Consider the following 19,066-nt stretch of genomic DNA (forward strand, 5'->3'; position numbering starts at 1 on the left):
CCCTTACTCTCCCAACCTTCAGCCTAACTCTCCCCCTAGTGCCCAAACCTCCCTCCCGTAGCCTAACCCTTACTCTCCCATCGTTCAGCCTAACCCTCCCCTCCTGTAGCCTAACCCTTCTCCTAGTGCCTAAACCTCCCCTCCCATAGCCTAACCCTTACTCTCCCATCCTTCAGCCTAACCCTCCCCTTCTGTAGCCTAACCCTCCCCCTAGTGCCTAAACCTCCCCTTCTGTAGCCTTACCCTTACTCTCCCATTCTTCAGCCTAACCCTCCCCTCCTGTAGCCTAACCCTTCCTCTAGTGCCTAACCTTTAATATCCCATCCTTCAGCCTAACCCTCCCTTCTTGTAGCCTAACCCTCCCCCTAGTGCCAAAACCTCCCTCCCGTAGCCTTACCCTTACTCTCCCATCAATCAGCCTAACGCTCCCCTCCTGTAGCCTAACCCTTCCCCTAGTGCCTAAACCTCCCTCCCATAGCGTAACCTTTACTCTCCCAACCTTCAGCCTAACCCTCCCGTAGCCTAACCCTTCCCCTAGTGCCTAAACCTCCCCTCCCATAGCCTAACCCTTACTCTCCCATCCTTAAGCCTAACCCTCCCCTTCTGTAGCCTAACCCTCCCCCTAGTGCCTAAACGTCCCCTTCTGTAGCCTTACCCTTACTCTCTTATCCTTCAGCCTAACCCTCCCCTCCTGTAGCCTAACCGTTCTCCTAGTGCCTAAACCTTCCTCCCATAGCCTAACTCTGTCTCTCCCATCCTTCAGCCTAACTCTCTCCCTAATGCCTACACCTCCCTCCTGTAGCCTAACCCTTACTCTCCCATACCTCAGCCTAACCCTCCCCTCCTGTAGCCAAACCCTCCCCCTAGTGCCAAAACCTCCCTCCCGTAGCCTAACCCTATCCTCCTGTAGCCTGACCCTCCCCCTGCTGCCTAAACCTCCCTCCCATAGCCTAACTCTTAGAGAGCGAACACACTGGCAGATTTAGCTGTCCAATCTGATCAGAACAAAAATCTGGTAATTTAAGGGAACAAGTGACCATCAACAATTTGCTCCCAACCACTGGAAAACAGACAATGGTTGTTCAAACAAATATGTTAAATCAGTTTGTTTGGATAAATTTGTTAAATCAATCGTTTTTATCTATTTTCCAGTGTTTGGGAGAAAATTGTTGATTGTCATCTGCTCCCATACATTACCAGATTTTTGTTCTGACCAGACAGATTGGACAGCTAAATCTGCCAATGTGTATGCACCCTTACTCTCCCATCCCTCAGCCTAACCCTCCCCCTAGTGCTTAGACCTCGCTCCCATAGCCTAACCCTTACTGTCCCATCCCCTAGCCTAACCCTCCCCCTAGTGCTTAGACTTCCCTTCCACAGCCTAACCCTTACTCTCCCATCCCTCAGCCTAACCCTCCCCCTAATGCTTAGAGCTCCCTCCCATAGCCTAACCCTTACTCTCCCATCCCCTAGCCTAACCCTCCCCCTAGTGCTTAGACCTCCCTCCCATAGCCTAACCCTTACTCTCCCATCCCCCAGACTAACCCTCCCCTTAGTGCTTAGTCCTCCCTCCCATAGCCTAACCCTTACTCTCCCATCCCCCAGACTAACCCTCGCCTTAGTGCTTAGACATCCCTCCCATAGCCTAACCCTTACTCTCCCATCCCCCAATAATAATAAAAAAAATATTTTTTATCGCTACTGATGTGCGCAGTTAACAACGGAATGCAGCTGGGAAACAAATACAAGATGTTCATCCAACATCCACAATAGCAAGTACAAAGGGATAGATGTTTATAACCGGCGCTCAGGGCTGTCTTTTCGTATGGGCTCAATGGGCTCTTGCCCAAGGGCCCCAGGAGTATAAGGGCCCTAGGCTGATAGCTGAGGGTCCCCTCTTTCCAGGGGTACCAGCTTTTTGAAAATCTGCCTTGGGGAACCGGAGATTTTCAACGTGAAAGCAGTGGTCCCCATCTGAGCCTGTTAATTGCTCTTCTTAGCCAGATCTCTCAGGTTCTGTCTAACCTAGAGTTTTTCTGAGGGTAGAATCCAAAAGCTGAGACTCACCCCTTTTGCTGGACACTGTCAGCTTGTCTCTACTGTGCCCAGAACCAGAGATATCAGCCTTCCAGCAGCTGGTCCCTGCTCCAGCTCCACACGCCTGGTATACAGTTTTATATATTCATTGGAGGATTGCTCTGGCTCCTGACCTCTGATCCCAAGTTCCCAGAACCTTCTGAAAGGTGGGACTCTCTAGTTTTTTATCCCATTCAAAGCTAAGAAATATATTTTCAGGAACTTGAGATATCTGCAGTCAAGCAAGCTGCCTTCCCACCAGAAAATTATGAATATTAAGCCCACTCCATTAGCCACCCCTCCCCTGCGTATTAAACACCCCCTACTACCCCGGAAGTCATGTACCAGGGTGCCTTCATTCAGCCCAATGCCCCCTTCCTCGGGCTCTTCGAGCTGGTCCTGGTTCTAAAAATCCAGGGGGAAAATTGGACAGGGGATCCCCCGTATTTTTAAAACCAGCACCGGGCTCTGCCCCTGGTGCTGGTGCAAAAAATACGAGGGACAAAAAGAGTAGGGGTCCCCCGTATTTTTTACACCAGCATCGGGCTCCACTAGCTGGACAGATAATGCCAAAGCCGGGGGTCACTTTTATACAGTGCCCTGCGGCCGTGGCATTAAATATCCAACTAGTCACCCCTGGCCGGGGTACCCTGGAGGAGTGGGGACCCCTTCAATCAAGGGGTGTCCCCCCAGCCACCCAAGGGCCAGGGGTGAAGCCCGAGGCTGTCCCCCCCATCCGAGGGCTGCGGATGGGAGGCTGATAGCCTTGAGGAAAATGACATTGGACCCCACGCCATTTTTTTCCGGGTTTTTACCATTCCATCTAAAAAAAATAAAAAAAAATTATTTAAAAAAATATATAAATACTTCTGCCTCCAAAACAGACAAAACAAGTACCTAATCCCTTCTACTATAAATAGATATGCTATTACCCCCCCAAAAAAAAACATGTTTTAAATTTTTTTTATTAGTTTCACCCACCAAAGTGTGGCGGATTGAAAATGATGAATTTACTGTCTAAAAGCACTGTTGTCGGATTTCCAAACTTGAATTGAATATACTTTTGTCGAATTGCAGCACTTCTATCATTGCAGAAAAGTCGAATTTCAAAAAGTCGAATTTTGAAGGTCCGTTTTTTTGACGTTAAGTACTGTATTGCATTGTCAATTTTTTGGGGGGGGGCGAAAAAGTCCCGAAATTCGACAATTTCGGGATTTGACCGCAATTGCATATACCCCTAAGCCTCTAGGAGGGTAGCACATATGTTGTTACAGGTGCTATAAGAAAATACCCACATATCTCATTTACCACTCTTGAGGAAAAGCTAATGTTGGAGCTGGATGCTCCTTTAAATATTTAAAAGCTCAGTATTTTTTACTTTTTATTGTTATGTCATTCACCTTTGTCTCTACCTCACATTGGTGATTTTACTTGTATACATGTTTCCGCAGTAAGCGCAGGTTATAAACATCTATCCCTTTGTACTCTCCCATCCCCCAGCCTAACCCTCCCCTCTTGTAGCCTAACCCTCCCCCTGGTGTCTAACCCTCCCCTTCCCTTACTGTCCAGTCCCTGCAGAATCCTGCATTTCACTTTTCAAAATTATGAAACTGACCACATTCTACCATACACTATAAAGAGTGTACTGATGTCAGGTATTACTGTTTCTTTATTAAACGTTAACGGGATACGGTCAGTAGGTTGACAGTCATTAGGTCGACCACTATTGGTTGACATGCATTAGATCGACATGGAAAAAGGTCGACATGAGTTTTTCACATTTTTTCTACTTCATTTTTTTTTTCAATTTTTCATACTTTACGATCCATGTGGACTACAATTGGGAATGGTAGCCTGTGCCAAGCGCAGTGGTAACGGCCATACGATGGGACACGGTACACTAATTGGGGTTCCCCGTCACTTTACGAAGAAAACAACAACAAAAAAAGTACAAAAACTCATGTCGATCTTTTTTCCATGTCGACCATGTTCATGTCGACCAATAGTGGTCGACCTAATGACTGTCGACCTAAGTGTGGTTGACCTAATGACCCATAACCGACATTAACAAGGGGTTATTTACTGTACTCTGGGATAAAATGTATAAAGTAGTGATAAGAGTGGAGAAGTTGCCCATGGCGACCAATCAGCTGCTCTGTATTATTTTATAGTATGCAAATTATAAATGTTACTTCAGTGCTGATTAGTTTCCATGGGCAACTTGTCCACTGGCATACTTCTCCACTCTTATCACTGCTTCATACATTTACCCCTCTGTTGTAAAGCCTTTATAATAGAAAAACAGAGAGTACAGTTCTAGCCCTGCAGCTTTCTCGTCCATACACTTGCAAAGCATATCTATCTACTGTATGTGTGGTACCATCACTGCCAAATGCCATACTATGGGCGGAATGTATTAAGATACATCGCCGCCCCTCGCCACCTACCGCAGCGATGTTGATTGCATATGCACTAACATATGCGGTCAATATCGCAATGCGGTAATGGAGGCCCCCCGCAATACCTGTTAGGTGGTCTGCGGGGGGTCTCCGTCACCTTCCAGGGGTCTCCACACTACTCCCACGCCGGGAAGCAGCAGCAGCAGGTTGCCCCCGGCGCCTCCTCCTCCCCCCTGCAGCCGGAAGGACCTCCGGCGGCATTGCTAGGGGGAGGAGGAGATTACCTTCCGGTACCAGGGCTGCCTGGAGGAAGGTATGCCGGGGGGGGGAGGGGGGTCTGCGGCCGTCGGCGATAAGAAGCCCATAGGCTTCTATCTGGTATCGCCATCCAGAGATGGCGATACCCTGGACATCGAAATAACGGTGGTAGGGTCTTAGTACATTTGAAAATGCGGTAAAACTCCAGTTTTCAGGGGTTTTACCGCATTTTTCCTTTAGTACATCCCGCCCTAAGTGATAGATGTATTGAAGACACTGATGCTGCTTGCACTTATATCTTCATGAGTCTGTATTATGTAAATGCCGATTTACGTACAGGACTAAAAGCAACACTTTAAAAAGACATTTCATACACTTTAAATGAAGCCGCTGCGGCCGCCATACTTAATCCACAACCTACGTACTTATTACACCATTAGCGTACAGCTAGCTCTTTTTATACAATCTTCCAAAACTTAACACAATGGATACTGTAATCTCTTTGTCCATTGGACACAGGGATGGTCATTTACAGTACAGGAGAGGTCATAGGTTGGTTTGAATAGGTGGGCGATGTCTGTTCCAGATGCACTTGTGGGTGGTCTCCCCTGGATTCCCGCCGCATACCTAATGTACAGTAAATACAGTTTATATCTATATTCTGCTCCTGCACATAACTATTCGCAGGAACATGCGACCTTCTGCAAACCTTACAGCTGGATACCAAACACCACCATATAACCTTGTTCTGTCCCCTCCTATCCTGTAAAGGTGCATCCCTTTGTTCTGTTACCATTTAAACTGTTGTAGCTTGCTGATGTGGTGCAGGGAGACTATGTACACTGTGCACTATTTGGATTAAATATGTAATGTGGTTTGATGGCTTTTCCATGCGTTCACAAACTAACGTAAATACTCATACCACGCGCTAATGCGCAGGACTGCGGGAGCGACCATACGCAAATTACGAATATGCGCACGCACGCATGGCAGAACAAGTACACACACGGAGGCCATCTGTGTGTAGTTTGTATGTGATGTGTGTACTGCAATAATTTTCGACTTTGACAGTCCACCCTTTGGCAGTCACCAATAACTGCCACTATCTAAATCAACAAACAGAAAAATATCTATACAATATCTACAAAAGCTTGGATGGTCGGGGGAGAATTGTAGGTGGGAAATATATGACCTAGTGGGATAGTAAAAAGCATGTATGTATGAATCCATGTCTGGGGGGCATGTATCATCGTGCCGTATATGTCCTACATAAGCTTTGAGGTATTGCAAATTATACATTAAATCCTTCTCATCCCATAATAAGGGTCTGTATGTGGGCCAACAAACACTACTGAGCTCTTTTCGGCTTGTTTCAACAAATGTGGTGCACATTTAGCTGATGATACATGGAGGGGGGACATATGTGAGTGCTAGTATGTGTGGATATCACCTGGCGACTGTGCCATTAGCTGGAGGTTGCAGAGATGAAGATAAGACACATATAAAAATACATTCACATAAACATTTTGGGTAGGGCTGATGTCTTTTCCGGATGGATGTATCGGTAACTGCGACCTCACCAGTTCTTTCAGTGGGGAACACTGGTACTGCTCTAACTGGGTGGACAGGCCCCACCTGTTTCCTGCAAAGCGACTGCCTGAATGAGAGTTGTGAGTTGGCTGGATCCTTCATCTTCCTGTGACCTATGACCTTGAAAAGACTTCAAAACAGGATAAAACTTGCAAAGGTTAGGGTTAATACATTGCTCTTGCATACTACTATCATTTACAGATGTACCATTGATTGTAGCCATCTTTTTTTTTTCCTTCGACCTGTGTCGATATGGTGTGTTTGTGTCTCCATTCCTGCTAGGTTTGGAACCTGCTTTACAAGTTTGTCCCCTTTGTATCTCCCCCTCTTGTTGCCATAACTTTAAACAATCGCTATGTCTAATCCTTTGTTTTCTGGATTTAAGAAGACATATTTTACTGCTTACATTCTGCAGTACCTCAAGTTCAAAGCTGCCCCACCCTAGGGAATGGTACCCTATCTTTGTCAGTCATACATAACCATTCATTGCAAAAAGCCTCCGTGTGTGAATCATACTTTTCACACATAATAAACCTTGCTGACCCTCTCGGTCGCAATTCTGACCTTCTCTGTCCCACTTCTTCAGCCTGAACCCTAGCTACTAAACGCCCACCGCTTGTGCAATTGGATCCCATCGCGGACTTTTTGCCAATAAACGCAATCCCCAATGCACAAGACAATAGACGGTGAAAGGCACCTAACGCTTTCACTCGCTCCTTCTCCACTGAGTACCACGACTCACTCCAATAGTGAACACCGCATACCCAGTGAGGCCCTATTGGTTTCTATTTACTGGAAGTGATAGGAGTGACTTACCTATTCCAGTAAATATCTGCCAACGGAGATTTTCCTGAGAGAGACCAGCAAAAACTCCCTATTACTTACACAAATCACGCTTGTGTATGCTCTATACAGCGCTCATGATACCGCGATTCTACGCAAAAGCTCCTAAAAAGGTATCAAGTTGCGCTATATATCGCATCCACAAATGCGCGGTCCAAACGCACAGCGTATAGGTACTTGTTACCTATCTGCCGTACGACCACGGGTCGATGTGCAAACTGCGACCCTCAGCTCGGAGCGAAACAAAAAACCTTTTTACTTCAATACTACACAATGCACAATTCCCTATTACGCTCCTCTGCAAATCTCTTCACGGTTTGCGTATTAAACCTTATATTAATGTGAGTCAGCCGCCTCACGCCACCAAGCCTCCACTTACTTGGTGTACCATGGGACCCGATTTCCAGGGTTCAAATCCACTCACTCCTACGTTCGCTCACTCAAATACACTTTGGTTTTTCTGTACAGAAAATTGTCAGTCATTCAGATAGGCAGCTTTACCCCCAGAGGCAATACAGTTTAAACAAAAGTTTTATACTAATCTGCTTTTGAAACCGGGCAGTTTTCTGCTATTGTAGCGTGGCTACTGTCCCACCTTTTAACTAAACGTCACTATTGTGTAATTTGTACTTAGCGCCCGCACTCTTACGCACTTTGCGTAAACATGCGACCGTGTGTGTCTATTACACTGCTTGCGCAGTCCTGTACTTTGTCCAAGACACGTGTACAAAACCCTGCGTCCGCAATAAAACAAATCCCACAACTTCTATAAATGTGAGCAATACTAACTATAATCGCTCACTAAACACAACTTGTTCTGCATAAACTTTTATGCCGACCTGCGTTTGTGTCTTTACACTTACTTCCTTAAACACTGTTATTTTAATTTTTAACTAGATAGCCACAAAAGTATCCGGTTTCACACAGATCTAAATGAATCTAGCACTCTGAATCTTTATGCCAACAATGTGAGAGGGTATGCAAAGTATGAGTGTCTTTTGTGTACGCTTTTTGGCGCCCAAAAAAAATTCACAGATTTTCAAATAGCTTTTTTCCTGTTTAACGGGTTCTCCCAGCACCTCTGCAGTCTAGACAGAGCAGACGCACTCTAACAGCACACAAATAGGGTTTTAAAACATCCAGCAACCAGAAAAAGGTTTATCGTGGATATCTTTCCCCCTTTGCTGATAGATTAAGTCTGCTATGACCTGCTAGGCTGTGAGCATGTGGAAATCGGACGAACTCCCAATTGTAAATGCTGATTTGCGTACAGGACTAAAAGCAACACTTTGAAAAGACATTTCATACACTTTAAATGAAGCCACTGCGACCGCTATACTTAATGCACAACCTACGTACTTATTACACCATTAGCGTACAGAGTCCCGTACCGTGTACGGACATTGCGTACAAACGCTGCGCTGGCTGTACAAAGTACACAGCGCGTACACACCCAAAGATACACTGTGAGCCCTTAACAGAAATGCATGCGACAGTAATACACTTTAAACCTTAGCAGGGAAAGGAAAACACAACACCAGATTGTAATTAAACGGCTGGGTTCTGACACCACAGCATATTATTACTGAAAGGGGGTTACAATAACAAAGCAATACAATACAAAAGAATAATGGCTACAGTTAATGGTACATACGTGTTTGGTTTTCGCCGCGCTATCCAGTCTGGTCCTCGGTCATCTAGATAGATAACTTTAAGAGTCCTGTGTGACCGTGCCTGCAGCTAGCTCTTTTTATACAATCTTCCAAAACTTAACACAATGGATACTGTAATCTCTTTGTCCATTGGACACAGTGATGGTCATTTACAGTACAGGAGAGGTCATAGGTTGGTTTGAATAGGTGGGCGATGTCTGTTCCAGATGTACTTGTGGGTGGTCTCCTCTGGGTTCCCGCCGCATACCTAATGTACAGTAAATACAGTTTATATCTATATTCTGCTCCTGCACATAACTATTCGCAGAAACATGCGATCTTCTGCAAACCAACACCGTAATATTACCCTTAAAATACCCTACAGCTGGATACCAAACACCACCTTATAACCTTGTTCTGTCCCCTCCTATCCTTTAAAGGTGAATCCCTTTGTTCTGTTACCATTTAAACTGTTGTAACTTGCTGATGTGATGCAGGGAGACTATGTGTACATTGTGCACTATTTGGATTAAATATGTAATGTGTATTGATGGCTTTTCCATGCGTTCACAAACTCTACCGTAAATACTCATACCACGCGCTAATGTGCAGGACCGCGAGAGCCACCATACGCAAATTGTGAATATGCACATGCACGGCAGAACAAGTACACGCACAGAGGCCATCTGTGTGTAGTTTGTACGTGATGTGTGTACTGCAATATTTTTCGACTTTGACAATTATTATTTACTTATCAGGTATTATTAACCTGTTCATATCTAGCTATTAAACTGCTGGGATTATTTGGAGTCTAAAGTCTCTAATAGACCGGAGAGAAGAGAACTGTCAGCCACCCACTTCCTCTCTATCCCATGAAGAACTAACACAGTATCATTTTTTCAATTTATTAAATAACTGAGCCCACAGAATTACAATACAACGAATATCCTTCATTTTCTGAATCAAGAATATAGAGTAGCTGATCAAGTCAAATTATAATGACCGCCCCCTATTAGCCAGAGTAACCGCCGTGTGCAGCACGGACAGCAGCTAGACGGGCCAAACTGTAATTTTAGACACCCGTCTGGGAGCCCCCAGGTTCATTTCGAGGGTGAGCTGCTCCACAGTAGCGTGTCGGTCGGCCCTCACGCACCTTCATAGCCGACGTTCACCTCTCACATCAGTAGTGCTCCGCAGTTTCCATGGTGCTATTTGTCCAGTCATGATGCACCGTCACCGCAGCAGCACGCATAGAGGTCACAAACTGCGCTGTGTCAAAAATACTGCCCTCTTGGCCCAGAAACCGATAATCATCCCTTTTTGTAACTCTGATAAGTCGCCCCTTTTATCCATGACAGCAACAACTGATAAGTGTGCAGACGGCCTATCACGCACCTTATATACCCACCGAGCCAGCGCACCACACGTGACATACTTAATGGGCTATGTGCTATCGTTTTTTAAAGGGGGCAGTCATTTACAAGGCATAATCATGCTCTATAAATGACTGCTTCTTTAAAAAAAAGTCCAAGTTCAGTCGGCAACACGCATGTCAGGCGAACACGGACATCTGGCTCATGTTGTAACAGTCTCCCAATTGTATCGCTAGTAAACTTCAGGGACTCCTCCCACACTCCAAAAGTATACTGGTTAGGCTACTTGGCTCCTGACAAAAAAAATTAACGTGTGTGTGTACATGGGCAGACTAGATGGGCCAAATGGTTCTTATCGGCCTTCACATTCTATGTTACGGTATCCCAGCGTACACTAAAAGCAAAACTGGGCTTGCTGGAATGTGTAGTGGACGCTGCAAGGAATAATTTGTGGAATGTATGATTTCTGAATTACCAGGACCGGCGCTAGAAAAAGAGCCAATCACGAGCTGCTTTGCAATTGTAATCCTTACTGAATTAGGCCCAGAGTCCATCTTCTGCCTCCATGAAGGAATTTGGTGGAGGAGCACATTCCCAGGGGTGTCCGGATGATAGGGCGACACTCATACGTGGAAATGGTCAAAAGGTCGACGGTTCAAATTGTCTGTATGACAATGGTCGACATAACATATAGTGGGTTATTTAATAAACCTGTTATTTCTTAACTTACGTTTCGCCGCACTTCACATTTTATTTTATGCTATATTTAATGGAAAACACAATAATTTTTTTCTTCATTTTTTTAAAACTTTTTCATAATTTACCATCTACGTCGACTACAATTGGGCCGGTAACCTGTGCCGAGTGCAGCATTACACTAATTGCGATTCCATTTGCGGGAAGCTAAACTTTGACACAAAAAAACATGAATAATTAATGTCAGCCTTTTCATGTGTCGACAATTTCCATATCAACCTTTTTACCTTGTCAACAAGGACAGACCGGGACCTCTTTTTGGCCCTGGCATCCGTGTGCTGCGCACGTGGTGCAAAAGGGGCGCAGGGATACAGCAAATGGGCGCTTGCTGCGACTCATATTGCTTAGCAACAGGGCACTACGGGCGGCAGCGGGGTACAAACCATAGAGCCAGAAGCTGCACTCTGGCATTTGCCAAAAGTGCCAGATGGGCAGTCCGGGCCTGCATGTCGACCATTTGGTGTGGAGCTAGGCACTGTTGACCTTTTATACCATAACCATTCCCAGCAGTGCTCAGAGATGTTTAATAGAAGATTTTACACACAAAGATGACACACAATAGACACAGCCCTTCATTGTTGTGATGAACTTACGCCGGGTACACACTGGAGCGATGTCTGACTGTTTTTCCATTTCACAATGACAAATCGTCTACATCGCCCAGTGTGTACGGGTGATTTGCACGCTCTGGTGGCCGTAAGTGATGGACATTTGTTGGCCTTCTGCACGGCCAACCGGACATCCGTTGCTAGTGAGCTATGTAATGCAAATGAAGGAAGGAACATTGATCATTCCGTCCTTCATTAAATCTTTCATGTGTACGGGCAATCAGGTTTAAGGGAAGTCATCCCTTAATTCGGCAAGATTGCCCGTCACTCCAGTGTGTACCGGCCATTACTATAAAAGATTGTAACCTGAGCAGTATTATAGGTGAATATTGTGGCATTCACTTCATCTTGAAATTTTAGTTTTTTTACCTTTATAGCTTACTTTTATTTGGAACACTTGACACACCTAGGTCACATCTCCTGGAGGCAACACTTGCCGACTTTTGCCTTCCCTACAGGAGATTCCAAGGGAGAAATATAAGTGGGTTGTCCAACGATATGTGTGGTGGCACTGCCCTGCAGTACAGTGCCACAATTCATGCCATTACACAGGATTAGGGAGGGCCACTATGAAGACACCTGGCATCTGGTTTACTCTCCAAGCAGTCAGAGACAACTCCTAAATAATCCAGGAGAGTGGGTAAGAGTCAGGAGCTGGGTCTGACTTGGTTGTGTTTCCGAACTAGTTTCAGGCCCTAGTGGGTGTCTAATGTTTGTGGACTGGAAACTATGAGGTTTAATGTAGTTCCTACACATATATGGAACCCAGCTGGACTGCGAAGAATGTAGGGTAAATTGTACTGGCACTGGGGGGCGATGCGCCGGACTGGAACCGGCTAAAGAATAGAACAGGCACCAAGAGGAGTTATGCCGGTGTGCGGTGCGGTTATGCCGGTGTGCCGGCTTAAGCTGTAATGTGGAGCAGGAGCAGCTTTACAGGATTAGCTGGAGTGCGCAGACGAACCAGCTTTGAAGGAGTGCGGAGTAGCACCACCTAATTAAGATTATGCTGGAATGCGCCGGGCTGGAATGGCTCGTTTAGTTAACCAGGCTGGAACCAGCGGACTGCACTGGGCTGATACTGGCTGAAGAGTCTTTAGGGGCTGGGGTCGGTGGACGGTGCCGGCTGGATATAGCTAAAGTTGCTGTTGCGGACGGCACTAATTGGCTGCGTTTGGCTGGTACCGATAGGCTGTGTCGGACTGGATCCGGCTAAAGAGTCCGGGCTGGAATTGGTGGACGGTGCTGGGCTGGGACCGGCTGGAGTGCTGCTGAACAATTCCGTCAGGAGATGGCCAGGAACCGCAAGCAGGAGAAGCACAGGAACAAAGTCCACCTTTAGAAGGGTGCGACTTAAAGCACTGGCATTTTGGGTCTTAATGAACTAAGTGTCACAACTGAGGGCCTGAGCTGACGGGAGGCAGCCTCAGTTGTAGGGGCTGAGGTGTAGTGGAACCTGGAAGGTTGTATCAGACCCCTGGACATGTAAGTTACACGTAGAAGAATTGCCCGAAGGCGTGACCACGACAACCAGAATAAAAGTCAATGGTGTTTATTATGACAAACTCCGTATCACGGCAGCAATAAAATGAAAACATAAAATCAGCAGTGAAATAATACAGTTCCTGGGTACTACAGGGTGGCAAGGGCCACAGGGCTCTGGTAGTATGAGACAGTTCTTATTATCTTCTAGTTGGAAAGTCCTTACCAGGCCTGACTGTAGGAATGGAGATAGCCCAGGATCGTACCAGCTGGTGTTCCAGGAAAAGCTGGGCTGCTGTGGATAAAATGGCTGCTGTGGGTACTGGCTGGAACCAGACTGATGTAAGCATGGAGTGGATTGCTGGATGGAACCAGCCAAATAATAAGAATTTACTTACCGATAATTCTATTTCTCGTAGTCCGTAGTGGATGCTGGGGACTCCGTCAGGACCATGGGGATTAGCGGGCTCCGCAGGAGACAGGGCACATCTAAAAAAAGCTTTTTAGGTCACATGGTGTGTACTGGCTCCTCCCCCTATGACCCTCCTCCAAGCCTCAGTTAGGTACTGTGCCCGGACGAGCGTACACAATAAGGAAGGATCTTGAATCCCGGGTAAGACTCATACCAGCCACACCAATCACACCGTACAACTTGTGATCTGAACCCAGTTAACAGTATGATAACAAAACGAAGTAGCCTCCGAAAAGATGGCTCACAACAATAGTAATAACCCGATTTTTGTAACAATAACTATGTACAAGCATTGCAGACAATCCGCACTTGGGATGGGCGCCCAGCATCCACTACGGACTACGAGAAATAGAATTATCGGTAAGTAAATTCTTATTTTCTCTAACGTCCTAGTGGATGCTGGGGACTCCGTCAGGACCATGGGGATTATACCAAAGCTCCCAAACGGGCGGGAGAGTGCGGATGACTCTGCAGCACCGAATGAGAGAACTCCAGGTCCTCCTTAGCCAGAGTATCAAAATTTGTAAAATTTTACAAACGTGTTCTCCCCTGACCACGTAGCTGCTCGGCAAAGTTGTAATGCCGAGACTCCTCGGGCAGCCGCCCAGGATGAGCCCACCTTCCTTGTGGAATGGGCATCTACATATTTCGTCTGTGGCAGGCCTGCCACAGAATGTGCAAGCTGAATTGTACTACAAATCCAGCGTGCAATAGACTGCTTAGAAGCATGAGCACCCAGCTTGTTGGGTGTATACAGTATAAACAGCAAGTCAGACTTTCTGACTCCAGCCGTCCTAACTATATATATATATATATATATATATATATATTTTTAGGGCCCTGACCACGTCTAGTAACTTGGAGTCCTCCAAGTCCCTAGTAGCCGCAGGCACCACAAGAGGTTGTTTCAGGTGAAAACGCTGACACCCCTTTATGAAGAAACTGGAGACGAGTCCCAGTTCTGTCCTGTTCAAATGGAAAATTTTAATATGGGCTTTTGTAAGACAAAGCCGCCCATTCTGACAATCGCCTGGCCGAGGCCAGGGCTAACAACATGGTCACTTCCCATGTGAGATATTTGTCAACCGCATGGTCACTTTCCATGTGAGATATTTCAAATCCACAGATTTGAGCGGTTCAAACCAATATGATTTTAAGAAATCCCAACACTATGTTGAGATCTCACGGTGCCCCTAGGGGCACAAAAAAGCTGTATATGCAATACATCCTTTACAATCTGGACTTCAGGAACTGAAGTCAATTCTTTCTGGAAGAAAATCTACAGGGCCGAAATTTAAATGTTAATGAACCCCAATTTGAGGTCCAAAACACTCCTGTTTTCAGGAAGTGTAGAAATCGACCTAGTTGAATTTCCGTCGTGGAGCCTTCCTGGCCTCACCCACGCAACATATTTTCACCACATGTGGTGATGACGTTGTGCGGTCACCTCCTTCCTGGCTTTGACCAGGGTAGGTATGACCTCTTATGGAATGCCTTTTCCCCTCAGGATCCGGCATTCAACCGCCATGCCGTCAAACGCAGCCGCGGTAAGTCTTGGAATAGACATGGTACTTGCTGAATCAAGTCCCTTCTTAGCTCCCCAGGCCCTTAGTCCTCTGTGAGCATTTCTTGAAGTTCCGGGTACCAAGTCCCTCTTGGCCAATCCGGAGCCACTAGTATAGTTCATACTCCTCTATGTCTTATAATTCTCAATACCCTGGTTATGAGAAACAGAGGAGGGAACACATACACAGACTGGTACACCCACGGTGTTACCAGAACATCCACAGCTATCGCCTAAAGGTCTCATGACCTGGCGGAATACCTGTCCCGTTTTTTGTTCGGGCGGGACGCCATCATGTCCACCTTTGGTCTTTGCCAACGGTCCACAATCATGTTGAAAAACTTCCCTATGAAGTTTCCACTCTCCCGGGTGGAGGTCATGCCTGCTGAGGAAGTCTGCTTCCCAGTCGTCCACTCCCGGAAAGAACACTGCTGACAGTGCTATCACATGATTTTCCGCCTAGCGAAAAATCCTTGCAGTTTTCACTGCCCTCCTGCTTCTTGTGCCGCCCTTCTGTTTACGTGGGCGACTGCCGTGATGTTATCCCACTGGATCAATACCGGCTGACCTTGAAGCAGAGGTCTAGCTAAGTTTAGAGCATTATAAATTTGCTCTAAGCTTATTTATGCGGAGAGAATTCTCCAGACTTAATCACACTTCCCTGGAAATTTTTTCCCTGTGTGACTGTTCCCCAGCCTCTCAGGCTGGCCTCCGTGGTCACCGGCATCCAATCCTGAATGCCGAATCTGCGGCCCTCTAGAAGATGAGCACTCTGTAATCACCACAGGAGAGACACCCTTTTCCTTGGATATAGGGTTATCCGCTGATGCATCTGAGGATGCGATCCGGACCATTTGTCCAGCAGATCCCACTGAAGAGTGCTTGCGGGAAATCTGCCGAATGGAATTGCTTCGTAATAAGCCACCATTTTTACCAGGACTCTTGTGCAATGATGCACTGACACTTTTCCTGGTTTTAGGAGGATCCCGATTAGCTCGGATAACTCCCTGGTTTTCTCCACTGGGAGAAACACGTTTTTCTGGACTGTGTCCAGAATCTTCCCTAGGAACAGTAGACGTGTCGTCGGAAAAAGCTGCGATTTTGGAATATTTAGAATCCACTCGTGCTGTCGTAGAACTACTTAAGATAGTGCTACTCCGACCTCCAACTGTTCTCTGGACCTTGCCCTTATCAGGAAAGCGTCCATGTTTCTTTTAAGAAAAATCATCATTCCGGCCATTACCTTGGTAAAGACCCGGGGCGCCGTGGACAATCCAAACGGCAGCGTCTGAACTGATAGTGACAGTTCTGTACCAGGAACCTGAAGTACCCTTGGTGAGAAGGGCAAATTTGGACCTGTAGGTAAACGTCCCTGATATCCAGTGACATCATATCGTCCCCTTCTTCCTGGTTCGCTATCACTGCTCCGAGTGACTCCATCTTGATTTGAACGCTTGTATGTAAGTGTTCAAATATTTCAGATCTCACCGAGCCGGTTGGCTTCAGTACCACAATATAGTGTGGAATACTACCCCCTTCCTTGTTGTAAGAAGGGTACTTTGATTATCACCTGCTGGGAATACAGCCTGTGAATTGTGTGAGGGGGAGACGTCTCGAATTTCCAATGTACACCTGGGATATTACATGTAGGATCCCGGAGTTCCCTTGCGAGTGTTGCTGAAACTCTTGAGATGACCCCCTACCGCACCTGAGTCCGCTTGTACGGCCCCAGCGTTATGCTGCGGACTTGGCAGAAGCCGTGAGGAGCTTCTGTTCCTGGGAATGAGCTGCTTGCTGCAGTCTTCTTCCCTTTCCTCTCCCCCTGGGCAGATATGACTGGCCTTCGCCCGCCTGCCCGTATGGGGACGAAAGGACTGAGACTGAAAAGACTGTGTCCTTTTCTGCCAATATGTGACTCGGGGTAACAAAAGGTGGATTTTTCAGCTGTTGCCATGGCCACCAGGTCCAATGGACCGCCCCTTTATACGGCAATACTTCCATATGCCGTCTGGAATCTGCCTCACCTGACCACTGTCGTGTCTTCGTCTGGCAGATATGTACATCACATTTACTCTTGATGCCAGAATGCAAATATGCCTCTGCGCATCACACATATATAGAAATGCATCCTTAAAATGCTCTATAGACAATAAAATCCTGTCCCTGTCAAGGGTATCAAAATTTTCAGTCAGGAAATCCGACCAAGCCCCCTCAGCGCTGCACATCCAGGCTGAGGCGATTGCTGGTCGTAGTATAACACCAGTATGTGTGTATATACTGTTATGATATTTTCCAGCTTCCTATCAGCTGGCTCCTTGAGGGCGGCCGTATCTGGAAACGGTAACGCCATGTTTTTTATAAGCGTGTGAGCGCCTTGTCCACCCTAAGGTGTGTTTTCCAACTCGCCCTTACTACTGGCGGGAAAAAGGGTATACCGCCCATAACTTTCTGTCGGAGGAACCCCACGTATCATCACACACTTCATTTAATTTATCTGATTCAGGCAAAACTACAAGTAGTTTATTCCCACCCTACAAAATACCCTTATTTGTGGTACTTGTGGTATCAGAAATACGTAACACCTCCTTCATTGCCCTTAACATGTAACTTGTGGCCCTAAAGGAAAAATACGTTTGTTTCTTCACCGTCGACACTGGGGTCAGTGTCCGTGTCAGTGTCTGTCGACCGACTGAGGTAAATGGGCGTTTTTACAAGCCCCTGACGGTGTCTGAGACGCCTGGACCGATACTAATTTGTCCGCCGGCTGTCTCATGTCGTCAACCGGCTTGCAGCGTGTTGACATTATCACGTAATTCCATAAGTAAGCCATCCATTCTGGTGTCGACTCCCTAGAGAGTGACATCACCATTACAGGCAATTTTCTCCGTCTCCTCACCAACATTTTCCTCATACATGTCGACACACACGTACCGACCTACAGCACACACATACAGGGAATGCTCTGATAGAGGACAGGACCCACTAGCCCTTTGGGGAGACAGAGGGAGAGTTTGCCAGCACACACCAAAAGCGCCATAATGTATATAACAACCCTAGAAGGTGTTGTTTCTATATATGGGCTCTTAATATATAATTATATCGCCAATTTATGCCCCCCTTCTCTTTAACCCTGTTTCTGTAGTGCAGGGGAGAGTGGGAGCCTTCCTCACCAGCGGAGCTGGTCAGGAAAATGGCGCTGAGTGCTGAGGAGAATAAGCTCCGCCCCTTTCACGGCGGGCTTTTCTCCCGGTTATTAGGAAAACTGGCCTGGGTTAAATACATACATATAGCCTTAATGGCTATATGTGATGTATTTATTTGCCTCTAAGGTAATCTATATTGCTGCCCAGGGCGCCCCCAGCAGCGCCCTGCACCCTCCGTGACCGAGATCAGTGAGCCGTGTAGCAACAATGGCGCACAGCTGCAGTGCTGTGCGCTACCTTCATGAAGACTGAGGAGTCTTCTGCCGCCTGTTTCCGGACCTCCGTTCTGCCGTTCTTCAGCGTCTGTAAGGGGGATCGGCGGCGCGGCTCCGGGACGAACCCCAGGCTGACCTGTGTTCCGACTCCCTCTGGAGCTCAGTGTCCAGTAGCCTAAAACTTCAATCCTCCTGCACGCAGGTGAGTTGCAAGTCTCTCCCCTAAGTCCCTCGTTGCAGTGATCCTGTCGCCAGCAGGAATCACTGATTAGAAACCTAAAAAAAAACTTTTCTAAACAGCTCTTTAAGAGAGCCACCTAGATTGCACCCTCTCGGACGGGCACAAAAACCTAACTGAGGCTTGGAGGAGGGTCATAGGGGGAGGAGCCAGTACACACCATGTGACCTAAAAAGCTTTTTTTAGATGTGCCCTGTCTCCTGCGGAGCCCGCTAATCCCCATGGTCCTGACGGAGTCCCCAGCATCCACTAGGACGTTAGAGAAAATAAATGAAGCTTGAGAGCGATGAAATAATAGTACCGGTGGTGAGTGGTAATCTGCAGAAATGATACCGGC

This window comes from Pseudophryne corroboree (genome assembly GCF_028390025.1).
Source record: "Pseudophryne corroboree isolate aPseCor3 chromosome 3 unlocalized genomic scaffold, aPseCor3.hap2 SUPER_3_unloc_2, whole genome shotgun sequence".
Lineage (NCBI taxonomy): Eukaryota > Metazoa > Chordata > Amphibia > Anura > Myobatrachidae > Pseudophryne > Pseudophryne corroboree.